This window comes from Peromyscus eremicus, chromosome 19 (assembly GCF_949786415.1).
Source record: "Peromyscus eremicus chromosome 19, PerEre_H2_v1, whole genome shotgun sequence".
Classification (NCBI taxonomy): Eukaryota; Metazoa; Chordata; class Mammalia; order Rodentia; family Cricetidae; genus Peromyscus; species Peromyscus eremicus.
Window position 1 is genome coordinate 35,745,531 of NC_081435.1, and position 16,611 is coordinate 35,762,141.

Sequence of the window (16,611 nt, forward strand, 5' to 3'; positions counted from 1 at the left end):
ACCAAGAATGGGGCTCACTCTTCCATGTATCAGGAACTTTAATTTGATTGTGTAATGAGGCAAGATAAGAAATAACATATGCATGATTGCCTTCTTCCCTTTGCTTAGATATCAAACACTGTAATGCATATTTGAAATAAATGGTTGCCTTTGAAACGAGTTTTGTTTTTGAAATATTCCAAAGAGTTTTCTGGAAAGGAGTCACTGTATCTAGTTCAAGTTCAGAGTATGCTCCTAAACTTTGGGTTCCCAGTTAGTATGGTGGATATAATGTTAGCCCACAGAACTATGCAATGACATTGTTGTAAAAGTGAGTTGATTGGTTGGTTTAAGGAACGTTTTATAAGGGTACAGTATTGTCATTGCTGATAGTGTTATTTCTAGGACATGGTGGGAAAATTGCTGCTTAGAACTCAATAGACAGCAGTCAACTAATGTGGTGGATGAACTTCTTGAGTTGAATTCAACTGTTTTCATTGAGGGAGAGTCTAGAATGAACATCTCTTCAGTAAGGTGACTTTCCCCTCTCCACGTTGTCAGAAGTGTGAATGGATATGCATAAGAGTTTTAGGGACAATTGATTATTACTTGGTACATATAGATATTCATAGATACCCTGAATAACCATGTGGCTGGCTTAGATAGCCACTGTATTGGGTGAGTTGTAGTTTGTCTCTTGAATGTTCTCCAGTGACTCATGTGTTGATGACTTGACCCTAGTCCATGCTACTACTGAAAGGTGGAAGAATTGTCAGGAGATAGGGCTTGGAGGAAGAAAGTTAAGTCATTGGTTATGCCTTTGAAGAGGACATTGAAACTCTGGTCTCCTCCTATCTCCTGGTTACCATGAAGTGAAATCCTCTACAATTCACCCTTTAATATGTTGTACTACATCACTATAAGCACAAAAGCAAGGAAACCCAGTGAGTATGGACTGGACCTGTCTATGGCAGTGAGAAATGTAGATTGTTACATTGTGGTGGGTCAGGAAGCAGATAGGAACTACAGGAAGATCTAGCCTTCGAGCGTCACCCCCATGACCCAAGGAGGTTCCATGTCCTAAAGTCTTCACAATCTACTAAAGTAGGTCCATCAACTGTGAATCAAGTTTTCAAGCAGGAGGCTATGGGAGACATTTCACATTGAGTTGTATCAAGGTATCAGTATCTTAGTTGGTTCAGACTGCTAAAACTGACTGTTACCACCCTTCAAATGTGTGTATATGTTTGTGTGAAACTCGTAGAAACAAAAATATTCCGTTTACATCAGTTGCTTGGTCCATTGTTTTGTTTTTGTTTTTTATTGTTATTGTTATCCTTCTGGCTCCTTTGTGTTTTGTCCCCAGTCTGAGTACTACCACCAGAACAGTCTTGCTTAAACTAAGTTCTAAAAGGTGCTGAATTTAGGAGCTAAAAACATGGGTTAGTAGTTAAGAGCATGTACTGGTCTTGCATAAGATACAAGTTTGGTTCCCAGCACTCACACTGGGCAGCTTACCACTACCTATATCTCTAGCATCAGGGAATCTGGTGCCCCCTTCTGGACACCACAGGTACCTGCATTCATGTGCACATACATAAATACACAAATTTACATATCATTTAAAATAATAATAAAACAAAATCATTTTAATGGATTCTGAATTTAAAAGCATCCCAATCTCCTTATTGGATTATCTAATTTTTTTTCTTAGTTTGATTGGTTCCTTTTGCTTTTCCATCTCAGGTTAGGAACAGCATTGTTCCTAATACTGAAGGTCCAATACACTGTCCTTATCCCTCAAGTTCTAGATTAAGTATCACCTCCTACAAGAAGTTTCCCTGATTTTTCCTGCCCTCACCATCCTCCTTTTGCCTTTTCTTAAGCTCAAGAGAATTTACTATGTCCATTACATAGTTTAACAATTTATATATTTCTTTTATGTTCTTGTCTGTATATACACATACACACAAAATTTTGTTGACTGGTAAGGAACCCAGATATTTTTTGCATTTCATTTACTTAACTTAACAGACATTGAACATATTTATTGCATACAGAAGGATACTTAGAAATATGGACTGAATGCACCATTGTATAATAGCAAAATCAAGTTAACATGCATTAGTCCACATGATGGCCAAGTTCTGGGAATGCTTAAAACTTAGTTTCTTACTTTTTTTAAGATAAAATACATTATTGTTAATTTTCTGTGTTTGTTTAATTTTTTGATATAGTGGTTTTATTTTGTTTTATTGTTGTCTTTGTTTTCTTGTAGCGGTGGGTAGATTGGAACTCACTATATAGACCAGGCTAGCCTCCAGCTAGTGGAAATTCCCCTATCTCTACTCTCAAGTTCTGTGATTACAAGAACGAGCTAACACACTCTGCTCAGACTAGGCATCTCTAGTATTCATTTAAAAATGCCTTTTAAAGATGGTGGCAGAGATGAACAGTTGTGAATTGGTTGGCTAATCAAAGAGTTGAGAAAGTAAAGTCGTGAATGGTATTCCTGTGCTCAAAAGTAAAGTCAGACTAGGCAATGCTAGAGATGGTAATTATTAATATGGGTCTTCCCCCATATTTTTATTCTGACAATTTAGAAATGTTCTTTTTTTAAAAGAATCTTTATTTATACGTTTGTTTATTTATTTATTCATTTGTTTCAAGGTCTCATATATCACAGGCTGCCCTCAAAGTCACAGTATACCTAAGGATGGCCATGAAATTCTAATCGTCCTGCATCTACTTCCTAGGTGATGGGTTAAGAGTTATGTCTAGCTCAGTCCAAACTGCATATGCCATACAGGATCATAAAGAAATGGGTAACTGCTTTGTGTGTGTGTGTGTACTTGGATGGATGGATGTGGATGCAGACAAAAAATTCACCAATTGCAAGTATCATGGGCCTGAAGGACTGTGTGGGAGACAAATACCCAGGTGTTTGATCAGTGATGTCCAGAGTGCATTGATGGAGAAGGATTCAGGCTCAGTTTATTCACAACAAATCATCTCTGAAGCAAAACAAACTTTTTGATATTTACATTTTGTCAGGGAAACATTGTAATGGGTTGTTATGATAATGAGACCTTTAAATATTTTCTCTAACGTCCGGAAAAGGGATCAATGGAGGAAGAGAAGTGTGGTTGGGTGGGTGGGGTGGGTGGGGTGATGGGGTGGTGGGAGGGGGTTTTAAAAGAGTGTAGAATTTGTGGGACCCAGGGAGGCCTCATTTAGAGACAGGTGGATGAGGCATCTGTATCTGAATCTTAAGTCCGACTAAGGCTGGGATATCTAAAAAGTCCACTCTCTTCTTTCTCCTCTTTTCCCTGTTCTTATTTTTTGAGATGAGGCCTCACTATTTAGCTCACACTGCCTTTGAACTCATCCTGCCTCAGTTTCCCTGAGTTGACAGGGATGTCAGGCTTCCCTGGGATGACAGGCTTGTGCCGTCGTGTGAGGCTCTGAGCCATCTCACTATTTTCATTCCTTAGCTGCATCTCAGCTGAGATAATGAAATAGGGGAAAGAGTGGGTGTTTCTAGAACTTCACAACAAAAGTGTCATGTCATAGGGCGTCTCAGGGATTCACAGCTACACCAGTACCTATTATTTTAGTAATGCCATAACTGAGCTACTACGATTATCGGTTTTCGGAGTATTATTAAATGCCTAAGGGCTGCTACTATTCCAACATGGCCATGTGAGGCAAAGACAGGGGCCATTTCTCCAACAGCTGGCGAGGAAATGATACTTTAGTGCAAATCAGAAAGGGTGTCCATGGAAAGACTCAACTCATTGCTCAGATCAGGGTGTCTGTGGCTTTGTGGGTTTTACGTTCTATAAAGAAGGAAATAACTTCCTGAGCTTCAAGACGTCCTAGCACCAGCTGCTCTGGATGACGGCCCCGGCTGTGCCCTGTGTGACTTCCGTGCATTAGCAGTATGCTCGGAGGCAGGGGCTGGGGTTGTGCAGTACAGTCCACTCTGGGAGCTTCCTCCTCAGAGGAAGGGGATCAGACAGTAGCCCCAGGCCAAGTTTGTCCTGCATAGCTACTCTTTTATAAACAGGCCATTTCACCTATAAACACAGATTTCCTGCTGTCTTGAAAACCCAGCCTTGTGACATTGGCTGCACCCTCTCTGGTCGTGGGAGCGGGGGAGGGTTGGGCTGCTTCACTGGCTTGCTCCAGGCACTCTGACACCTGTTGGGACTTGCAGATGGAAGGGATGATAGAAGTGAGAGCCAAGGTTCCCACTGAGAGCACAAGGCACTGTTCAAGAAACACTTTTTTTTTGCGGTAGATGAAGATCATTACAGAAATGGTCCAAATGCAGTGAACAACTATCTGGGGTGCCCAAGGTTAATTAACCATCTATTATACAGTCCTGATACCTAAGGCTCAGGGAACATGATGGAAGAGGGGGCAGAACCAGAGGACCAGGGAATCTGCTGCAAGACAGTGTCTTCTATATATGTCAGGGAAACTTAGACCTGTGAAATCTCAACAATATGGCCATCTAAACAAGACCAGCACAAGGACAATACCAGTTGACATGCCAGTGTAGCTGGGCAGAAGCATACAAGTCCCAGTCCCAGGGGAATGGGATGTAAGTCCAGAAACTTAACAGCTGCTGAGAGAGCCGCTCAGAAGTGAGGATAGCAGTGATATGTCTGCACTCTCAGAAGAGGGGACCCTGGGCCTGGAGCTTTTCTGGGCACACGAGCACCACAGAAATGGTGTGGCCCTGAAGTTTTCTGATTGGTAATGGTTTCTGGTTCTCATCCTGAGTGGAACAGCTGCACAGCCGGGATGCTTGGCAGGGCATCTGAGCTTTCAATGGAGAGAAGTCTTCAACCCGCACTCTGCTGAAGCCTACCAGCATCCAAGGACCCTCAGGGCATCTATTCAGGAGCGGCAAGAGGAGAGGCCCTCTGAGGGCCCCTTGGCACTTCCGTAGCCCCAATTCCCAAGTTTCCGAAGTTGCTTTCTCTCCCTCTTTGTGTGCGTGCGTGCGTGCATGCATGCGTGCATGCATGTGTGTATGTATGCACACACTTGTGCTGCTGCTGACTTGTTATAATTATGCTATTGTTACATTTCCCCTGGCTTGGAGGCCATTGCAGTTTGGAGGTCTCGCTGACAGCCCCGTTTACCTCTAGGGGTATTCTCTCTGTTAAAACAGGTCTTGCTGATAGCCCCATTTACCTCTAGGGGTATTCTTTCTTTTAAGACAGGATTATGTAGCTCACTCAGCTCTGTGTGAATGTTATGTTCTTTTCCTGGGGTGAAGAAGCTCCTTCAGTTCAGAAGGACTCTGAATGCGAAGAGGCCTCTGAATTTCCTTGTGCTCTGTGTCTGAGGAGGCTTTGTGGCAATCTCATTGGTACCCATACTAAACTGAGAGGAGTATCTGTTTCTACCCCAGAAACGGTGAAAGAAGAGCCAGGAAGGGTGGGGTGAAGTGGCCTCATAACAGTCAGGGAGAAAGTACTGCCAGTTTCTGAAAGACTGCATACCAATTCTAGAACTGTGCCATAGCCCTCAAGCTAAGTTTGAGGCAGGTATCAACAGATCATGGCCGTGTGGGAGCAACGGGCCCTGACTTCTCAGGAAACAAGAACCGAGGAATATCTTCCTTGGAGCTCAAATTTACAGGCAGTTTTTGGTCATGGTTCTCTCAAGGTACAAGAAAACTGTGGATCCATGTAGGCTACCCACAGGAACCCCTAGAGTCCCCAGCAGGAATGTGATGCTCACCATGCTCACAATGCTCATGATGCTCACTGGTACTTGCACATGGTATGGGCAATTCACACAACGATGTACATGGTTTCAGGAAGTTCATACACCCACTGATACCCGGTCAAGAAAGCCTGTTACCTGTCTGGAGACCCAGGAGAATCTCTGGTTGGTGCTTTCAGAGATGGTGGGCCCAAACTCCAGCTTCTCCCTATCTCAAAAGCCAAGTAGAATGCAGAGACTCTTTTCTGGTAATTGCCATTTCTCTTATCTTTATTTATTTATACTGGAAATTCAAATCAAATGTTGGTTGCTTTGTTAGTAAGCCCACTTCTGTGGTGCCCAAGACTCTTGGCCCGGGTTCAAGAGGCCACGATCGAGAGATAATGCCTTAGCCTAGGACTTAGTGTGTGGTTCCTGTTACAGGGGACTGAGCCAAGTTGGGAGGACCTGCTCTACACAACCAGGGTTTGTGAACAAGAAGATAAAACCTGTAACACTGACAGTGTTTGGCCTACGGTAACAGGGGACTCTTATGGCCACAAAGTTGGTGTCTTTGAAATGACTTAGCATGCAGACTGGGAGTAGCCATAGACTCCCATTGCTAACACAGAAAGGAAGGCTTCCTGGCTCCATCTTTAGTACATTCCTTTCTTAGGGGCAGAACAAGCTTTACGGTTGCCAACCAAAGCCCTTGGTAGAGTTGCTGGTGGTAGCCCAGCCTCAAGGTGGTCGGCATCGGTTCTTGGCCACTGTGCGACACCACGAGGTGGTTCTGCAGGCCTAGCCTCCCTTCACCTATGAAGCTGTATGTCAGGTGATAGGAATTCCAACCACGGCCCCATGGTAGTGCATGCCTGGCAGGACACTTAGTCATTTCCACCTCGTCATTTCCGGGTCATATGTCCTACATAACCCATGCCCTGTGGCTGCGTGATCACGTAATCGCCCAGACATGATCACGTGATCTATGCGCATGTGTGGAATAGCCACGTGGGCCTGTGTGTGCAGGTGCTACTTGGCCTTCATAAGGTGGGCCCCATGTTACCCCGCCCTCTTTCTCACACATGTCCTTCCACAGGCCTGGTCACATCTATCCCTTTCTCCTTGTCTTGATAAAACTCTTGTTAGTGGATTCTGTCATGTTTCATGACTTTTCCTTGAGGGTAAGAGCACTGCTAAAAAAAAAAAAAGCCATCATCAGGGACAACCACGGAAGGGGAAAGGTTCTGGTCATAATGAGGACCAGAGTTGGGATTGTTAGGCAAAACCAAGAGCCCAGGGCGTCCCATCCTTCACTCTTCCGGCTTCTTCCACTGCCGCATTCTTTGTTCTTAAATACCAACGCCCAGCCAGCTGCTTCAAGTCTGGTTCTAGAAGAGGCTGTGCTTGCACAGCTCCTGGATTACCCCCACCCCTTAACCAACACACACATGTACTTTTGCCTTTGAGTTTCAGAAAAGCCCCGTGGACTATGCCGACTTAGCACTTGCCTCCTCTCCCAGCAAATACTACAGTTTTAAAGGTGAAGGAGGAGGGATCAGGGTCAAAAGGGTCCGGACTAAAATTGAGGTTCTACTTCAGTTGTAATTTTGCCTCTCTTAAGCCTTATTGCCATTCTGAGCTCAGTTTAGTAACAAACAGAAGTACTCGAATGCATGGTGTTGATGTGAAAATTAAATGATGAAACATACATGGTATGTATTTAATTATAATGGTAATAAAAGCTAATGTTCATCCGCAGAACAGCTGTGAGTGGTGATCAACACCTTAAAATCCCAGCACTCAGGAGGCAGAGGCAGGCAGATCTCAAAGTCTAAGGCTAGCCTGGTCTATAGAGTGAGTTCCAGGACAATCAGGACTACACAGGGAAAGCCTGTCTCAAAACAACAGCAGCAAAATTTATCCATAGCCTGTGCACCACGTTGTTTTAGTTTTTATTTGTTCACGCACTGCTCCCACACAGCTCCTCTTTGGAGTCAGTCACTATAAGGGTGAGGGTGAAGTGTCATGCCAGGACATGTCTCAATGTCCTTACACTGAAAGAACACAACCTCATTAATTTTCTTCATGTGCATTTAAAAACAAAAAACAAAAAACTAGCCTGAGCTCACAGGATGCCTTTTTACTCTCATTCGCCCGATGAAGCACTGTGCGTATACAGTCAGGGTTCCCTTGGTGACTCTTAGGTGTGGGTTGGTGGAATATATTAATATCAGGGTAGACTAAGCTGAGTTGATGATGTCCCATTTTCAAAATGCATGCTTTGGGGTTTTTTTGTTTGTTGTTGTTGTTGTTGTTTTTTTGCTTTTTACACCAAGAACTTGCACAAAGATCTCTTAATCCCCACCCCACCCCCCCACTTCATTCTTATGATTGGCAGTTGGAACTTCACTCGTACTCATGGTCACAGCTTCCTTTTAACATCTGCAAAGTCATATCCCAAACCTGAGCTGCCCCTGGGGCTGTGCAAACATGATCCTTATTGAAGTGGTCAGACACAATCCATGGAACCCTTCTTGGGCTGCTCTTCCCTCCTGCCCTTCACTCCCTGGGCAGGTGATGCATTCAGCAACTTGACCCCTGGTTCCCTCTTTCCGAAGTCAGTCCTCAGCCCCTACTGGAGGCAACACTGGCTCTCGGGAATCCTTGGCACTGTCTATTTCAAAGACTACTTAACATTTTCTGCTTTGAAGAATGTTCAATGACTCTCATGTTCCTGGTGTAGTACCTCTGCTCATAGAAATACCCTTAAAGGCAAATTTTCCTACCTGATTCATCTTTGTACACCCATGACACTGAGCATGATGCCTTTCATATATTTCCAAATGAATTAGTGAATTAAATGGGTAGATTAAGATCTTTAAAGTACAGTCTAAAATGGTGGAAGCAGTTTGAATTATTGAAAAGCCCGAATGAACGTGTTTGAAGCAATTTTGCTCTCAAATATCCGTTGCCAACTGGGCTGGTCTAGACTCTCCTCAGCCATATCTTTAGGGAACCTATTCCAATGAATAATTAATCTATTATTAATATCATCTCAATTATTTATATGTATTTGGTGTTTCTGAAATAAGTCCCAGGTCTTTGGAAACAGTTCGTTTTTCTCTGAAGTATTTTAATATTTCTTTTAAAAATAGCAACCCAGTTTACACTATGAACTTCTTGCTCATAGTTAGTATATACCGTTTCAGCCCTACTTGTCTCTCCTCAGCCAACAGGCCTTCTGAGAAGCAACAGTTTTGGATGATGCTCCATGAAAACAACACATTTTAAGATCAAATAATTTTAGCAAACACTAACCCTATTCCTTCCTCTTAGAGATTCTCAGAAGCCTACTTTCTTCTTTTTTTTTTTTTTTTGTTTTTTTTTGTTTTTTGTTTTTTGTTTTTCAAGACAGGGTTTCTCTGTGTAGCTTTGGTGCCTTTCCTGGGACTCACTTGGTAGCTCAGGCTGGCCTTGAACTCACAGAGATCCGCCTGGCTCTGCCTCCCGAGTGCTGGGATTAAAGGTGTGTGCCACCACCGCCCGGCTAGAAGCCTACTTTCTATAGAACTACTGTGTTATCTTACTCTACAATAAGGGGACTTGTTTTTATTGGTCTTTTACTGATCTAATGAGGCTTCTACTTTAATTTGGAGATTATTTATTGGGGCCTAATACACAGAGAACTAAGGTATTATCCCTGCTCTCAGGATGCAGCTGAAAACAAATCACGACTAGAGTACCAAGAGGCCCTCTGACAGGGTAGCAGCTCACAGGAGTGGTCTCCTGTGTCCATGTATTTATTACCTGGCGGGAGATGATTCTATAAGCCACTCCCCACTCTACTCCATGGCTTGGGACAGACAGGACTCTCCTGCCTCTTGGCTTCACTTACTATCGCGACAAATGATTTCAGAGGACCTCACATCTTCATTTACATGCATAGATAATTTTAGGTTAAATCATATGATACTGCCAGCAGTCAATCATTTTTACCCCTAAGTGACTCTGTCATGTAGTTCAATGCCATCTTCTTTGGCTTTGCTGACACTTATTTGTGGTGCAGGTCTAGGGGCTGTTTGGAGAGATGATGCAGTTGGGTCTGGTCCCTCTCATTCAACCTGTGATAATTATTTTTTAGCTTATTTTCTATCGGCTCCTCCACGCTCCATCAATATCTCTTAATACTCAAGGTTCACATACTAGCTGTCTCACAGAGACCCTGGGCCAATCTTGCCCTCTCTCCTGAGAGGCAGCCTTACATTTTTACTGCAAAGAAGAACCCACCAGAGGCTTGCAGAGAGAAAGAGGATGTAAGATTGTGTCCTGCGTTGCTATGGCACCACACGCAGGGCAGGAGTGGGCCCCGGAATAAGAATGGACTGGCCCACTGCTCGCCATTGCCTTTCTTCACTTTGCATGTGCTCCAAGGGCAGTGTCTTCCAAACAAGAGCTGTCAAGCAGAAAACAAATACGTTTGCACAGCGGGAAACTAAGGTACCATCAAGCCAGGCACCTTGTGCTCAGAGCAGACAAGAGCGCTTGGTCAATATAAAAGCTTACAAAAAAATGAAAGGGGATGGGTACTATTAAGCTGGGTATGATGGCACATGCCTTTAGTTCCAGCACTCTTGAGGCAGAGACAGGAATATCTGTGAATTTTAGAAGCTAGCCTGGTCTACATAGTGAGTTCCAGGATAGCCAGGACTATAATAGAGAAATCCTGCCAAATAAATAAATAAAATAAAGAAAGAAAAGAAAAGAAGAAAAAAGTGTTATTGTCCTCCGTAGTGAGATTGAGATTACCATGTGGTTGGGTGTCTTCAGCATGCAGGATAGTTAGTATATGGGGCTTCTGAGGACAGAGGGAGACAGAACTGCAGCCCCTGTGAGGGGATGGGCTCTCTAGCCAAGTAGAGAAATCACATTGAACATATCAGGGAATATTTTGGATTTCCAGGACCCAAGGCATAGACTCTTCCCATAGACATAGGGTCATATTTTATACAAGGAATGCTTTTCTGAAGACAGCACAATTCAAGACCAATTTTCCCATAGCAATAACTACAAAGTCGGGTGTGTTCTGGGGAGCATAAATCTATAATTACTGTGCTGTCTTTTTCTGTAAAGTAGCTTTTTATTTTCTTAGCATTATCTTTAATATTTTGCAGAACCTCTCCCTACGTTAACAGGGACGGGGCGGGGGGGGGGGAGTGGGCAGGGCTTTGTTTTGGCATTGTACCACATCGACTTCCCTTGCAGAGAAATACAATTTGATGTAGATTTTCATTGGCCTTTGTGTGATCATGCCCATTTGGGATCTTTTAAAAGACGATGCCCTACCAGACATTTAAGGCATAAAAGCATAATAAATTATATTTGCTGATGTTAAAATACTAGCGAAATAGTCACCAAGATACTATTTAACACTTTGATATATGCAAACAATGGATGTATTGACCACAGATCCTGAAAAAGGATGGCAGGCATTTGTGTGGCCTGGCATGTGGGGAGCATGGGAACTGTTTCCAAGGACCTCTGCCAGTCTTGGAATTATGCAGCTATTGATGGATTTTCCCCCAGGGTTCATATTAATTCTTGTTTTGTGAATAATGTGATACTCTACCAATATGATTTCCTAAAACTATGGCTTCAGATTTGCACAACTGTCGTCTTTATGAAAGTAGTATACTGAAACAGATCAATGGAATCCCATGTGCCGGACGATTATGCTTGCAGGAGAAGAGAAGGAGAAGACGCTAAGGAAGGAGAAGAAGAGGTGGGATGTGGAAGGAGGGGTGGCGCTGAGAAATGACTGCCTTGCTGCATGCTCTGAGAGCAAGATATGGAAAACAATTAAACTGTCTTCTGCTCCTGCCAGACCCTGCTAGGGCAGGATTCACCAGGAGGGTGAATTCATTGAATAGTCCCTGGGTGTGGAGAGTCCTCAAGGTGAGGTCCCTCATCAACAACATCAGCACTAGGTGGAGGTCTTGGTGCTCGGTCATCCTGATTCAGGGCTGTTGCAGGGTGGAGCCTAGGATTCTCCCTCCTTAACAGGCTCTGAGTGCATACGTGGAGTAGCAGGCTGGGTGGCCCTTTACGGATCATCTACCTACCCTTAGACCTTTTCACTTGCTTACAAACACCTAAGTCTGCCCTCATGGTACAGTTAGAGAAGAGCTTTGCAGTGGGACAGCATCCGAGATGAGCCTTCCGTGGGATGAAACGATTGATGAGCTGCAAAGAACTCTCCCTTTGATCGTGAAGGGATAAGAGGAAACATGAGGTCCCTGACTTTGACCTGGGGAAGAGGACAGAAATGGAAGGCTGAAGAAGCCACAACCACATCTGAAGACAATGTTTCAGTGCAGGGCAAGAGGAACAAGAAGGAACTACCCACACCTCTCCCAATGGCTCAGGTTTCAGGTTGCTTTTGTTATTTAACACAGCTGCCGTCACATAAAAGGTGCTTTATGTGTTTAAAGAGGTGTGCTGACGGAGGCATCCAGGTATACGATATAGACTTTGCCCTCAAGGGGTGCACAGTAGCTTTTTAACTGTTTCCAGAATAAGGCTTAAGCAACCCAACTGTTTAGAAAGCACTCTTTCTGAGTACGTTTTGTATTCTAGAGATGAAGAGGAAACTCATGAAGGGGCTGCTTTCTTCTCCAAAAACCACAGGTCCATCACATGTCAAAATGTATTCGGCTTCTTGAAGCCCTGAGATGACATCTAATATTACTTCACATAAATTTCATCCGGGCATGCACACAGAGACCAACAGGCTTCTGAGGGATGGAGTAGCAGTACATGGGATTAGGGGGATTGATTTTCTCCTTTAAACATTTCTTTAACTGTGTTTTTAGTGGTGCTTATACAATAAAAACATTCATTTCGAAGGCTACATAGTCTCTCAACTGTTTCTATTATACATTGTATTGGTAGGGTTAGAATCAGCTCATTATCCCTTAGTGTCAGGAGAGCGGAAAGTGATTAAACCTTTTGATAAAAAGATAAATGATAGGAAATTCATTTGAAAGCTCTCACTGCCCTCACTCAGAGTTTCCACACTGAGCTAGCACAAAGCCTTCCTTCTGTGCAGGGCACCCCCATCCTTCCAGCTGCTGCCACATGTTGGTGTGACACTCTTTGAGACTCACACCTGGGGTAGTAGTATTTTCGGAAAGCATGATCACAGAGTTGAGATCGGGTCCCTTAACTGTGTTCCTCTGTCGTGGTCGGCCCCCTTGTAGTGACATCATTTTCTTCTTCTATGGGACCTGAGGCCAACTGGGGCAAAGTTGTTGGATAGATGGATAGATGATGGATTGGTGGATGTGTAGAAGTTTATTAACTTTCAAAGAGGCCTTCATTCAACGCTTGGCCCTAGGCCAGAAGTCTATAAGAGCTGGTAAGAGAGAAAATTGGACCCAGTCTAGTTCTGCTATTAGACTAGTAACCCTGAGGAAGCCACACACTATCCAAGGCCTCTCACTGGTAAAGTTAGAGGAAGCCATCTTCCTCAGGAAGTTTGTGTGACTATAAAGATTTAACTGGAAATCTCTTTAAGATTACATCAACAAATCCCTGTGCTCTCGGTGACACAAAGCACTGTCTACTGTGTCTAATCCAGGCACTCACCACCAGGCCCTCCAGACACCCACTGGTCTTCCTTCAATTTAGGCATCGCAGAGCACGGACACCAGTTCCAGTTAAATTCCATGAAGCACATGTTGAGAATTCTGGAAGCCCTGTTAAGTATCAGAGCCCCTGTGCCTCTTACTGATGCGCGTTCTGCTTTCCAAGTATCTGGTGATGAGACTTGGGATGTCTGCTTCTAGAATAAGACAAGTCAACCCTTACTCCAGAGAAGCTTCAAAGTTACGAGCAGTAGGGATCCAGAGTTTTAAAAATGTAGCTATCCTTTCTTTGGGAAAAAAAAGTTTCTTTTTCTTTTCTTGTACCAGTAAACAAACAAAAGAAAACCCCCAAACTTCACATTAATTATTCCGCTTATGATTTTGATCTCGCGTCAGACAAATTAACAACTATGACACCTTCCACGAGTCATATCAGGCTCTTTGTACTCCTGGAATTAATTTTGATAGGTTGACAGACTCCAGAAAGCACTGAAGGAAACATTTGCATCTATCCGCAGCGCACTCCAAATGTTGTCTCGCTGGGCATGAAGGGAGTGACCCTTTGTAATCCTGAGTCCGTTTATCAAAACAGAGCTTTCTCCAGTGTCAGAACAAATCAGGGCACAAATGATTTTCTCCACCAATGCTAATAAAACTAGGCCGACGGTTTCATTGGCTGTCATGTTACAGAAAATGATATTGTTTACATGTGTTTATTTTTAGCAAGTAATTTACCCAGAAGGTCAGGGTAAATTCATTCTTGAACCTTAAAATCACCATATTAATGCTGATTAATATAATGTTAGAAAGAGGGACACATCAATGGAATTATATTGGGTCTACACAAACCTTTGGTTTAGAAATCAAAAGATGTAAATTGTACTCATTTTTCGACTTTGCTGGCTAGATACCCAGAGTGGGTATTTGCTGTTTATACCTGTCAATTGCCCAAGTCCCTATCTTCAAGTGACAGCAGTTCTTACCCATGTACACTCCATGTTTTCCCTGAAGTCGATCTTTCTCCTCAGCCCAAGGGACATTGAGAATTATGGTCATTAGGTCCATACTAGACACCGTGGTTTAAAACAATTAATGATATCCAAACTGTGACTTTTACCAGAACAACTGAGATGGGAGAGAAGCAACACACCTCTTAGTTTTGCTGAGGTTGGCCAACTAATAAGTCATAAGGCTAGATGTTCTCATGGTCATTCTTGCTTACCTTACAGAAAGAAAAACGCATCACCAAGGCATGGAGAAAGATATACTGAGGACAGTGTTAATTGAACATGTAGATACAGTTATATACATAAAAACTAACGCCTGGCATTTTCAAATACAGTAATTAATAAATCCTCCCTATCCTTTGCATTTCCTTCTCTCTCCTTCCCTCTCTCTTTCCATTTCTTTTTTTCTGCCTTAAACATTTTAAAATTACATTTATTTATTTATTTATTTATTTATTTATTTATTTATTTATTTAATTGATGGTTTGTGTGGGGGATCATAGGACAACTTTTGGGGAGTCAACTCTCTCTTCTCGTCATGTGCGTCCTAGGGATGAAACTTGAGAAATTAGCCTTGGCTGCAGGGACCTTTACTGGCTGAGCCGTCTCAACAGCCCTGCCTTTGTTTCTCTCATTTGCAATACAAGAACACTTTTCTTGGCAAATGCCTTAACTTCTCTAGGCTTCTTATCTGATAAATGAAGTCAAATGAGTTCCTTTCATCAAAGAGCATGCTTGGCTTAAATGAACAGTCTAGAAGCAATGAAGCGCAGCCGAAGTTCCAGAGACGGGAGAGAAGCAACACACCTCTAGAACTTTCTCAGCTCTACAGCCAGGGACAGGCACCTCAGTGACATGGCTGGATTGGGGAATGGAGCATATCACACCTATACTAGAGGGCAGCAATGTCATCATTGCTAGGACATTGCCTCCGGGGAAGTGTTTGTGACTGGCATAGAGCAAGACCTGACATAGCTGGATGCCACACAATATTGTTCTTTCTCACTGTGGACCATATTCCCCACCTGTTGGGTAAAGCCCAGGCAAATCCCATGTAGATAACAAATTATAAAAAGTGTATTTTAAGTATGTAAAGTATCTATTCCGCTGCAATAATTACAACTTGAAATTCAATTGAAAATTAATTGTTCTCTCTCCTTCCAACTTGGGTGTGAACTATACAGAAGAGAAAGTGGTTGTTGTCCCCCTCCCCTCCCTGCTACTTATCCTCTACCTATTGATGTTGATCATCGGGCTGCTGCTAGATCCTGCAGAGCTTGGAGATGGTGAAGGGAGAAGTGAGGAGTAAGCAACGTCTCTGCATGGCATAGCCCATGCGACTACCAGGCTGGCCAGGATTGCCGGAACCATTCTGTTGGTTTCCATGTAGTGCATCCTCTTCCTGGAACAACTGAACTGAAATGGGCGTTTTCTCCTCTCCTCTGTCCCCTGACATTTGGCACTCCTTAGGCTCTGCTGGATCTCATCTCCCCTCCAGTTACCCACATGGGTGTGTGTGTCCAAGTTTGCTTTCTTTTGCTTTGCTAGACAACATGATGAAAGCAACTTGTTGAGGCAAGGGTTTGTTTCATCTCATGTGGAGGCTCACAAAGGTTTCCTAGTGAGACCTGAGCTTGCTTTACCCAGCAGAGCTGCATTAGAGGATTGCTTGACCATGTGCATGGTTATTAGGTGATTGGAAAGGGTCTGCACTTGACTGTGCTAGGGGGAGATTTTTTGCTCCGTGCCCCTTGGTATTCCTATAAATAGCCCTTTAGAAGAGACAGAAGGAGCTGGTGGATTAGGATCTAGGCCCTCCTGAGGCTATCCTGTGTTTCTATCTGTTTCTCTCCCCTCTATCCTTCTATCTAAATCTCTTATCCCTCTCTCCTCAAGAATAGCCGAGAGTAAAATGTGGGAGCCAGTCTCCCAGCTGGGCTTCCACAATCTTATAACTCCAAGGTCAAAACTTATCACTGATGGAAGTCAGGGCAGAAACTGAAGAAAGGAACCAAAGTAGAAGCCATAGAGGAACACTGTTACTGGCTTACTCTCTGTGCCTTACTTACCCTACTTTCTCATACAACCCAGGTCCACTAGCCTAGGGGTGGTGCTGCCCATAGTGGGCTAGATCCTTCTCCATCCGTTAGCAATCAAGAAAATTCCCCCACATACATGCCCACAGGTCAATGTGATGGAGGCAGTTCTTTCACTGAGGATCCTTCTTCCCTGGTATGTCAAGTTGACACCCAAGA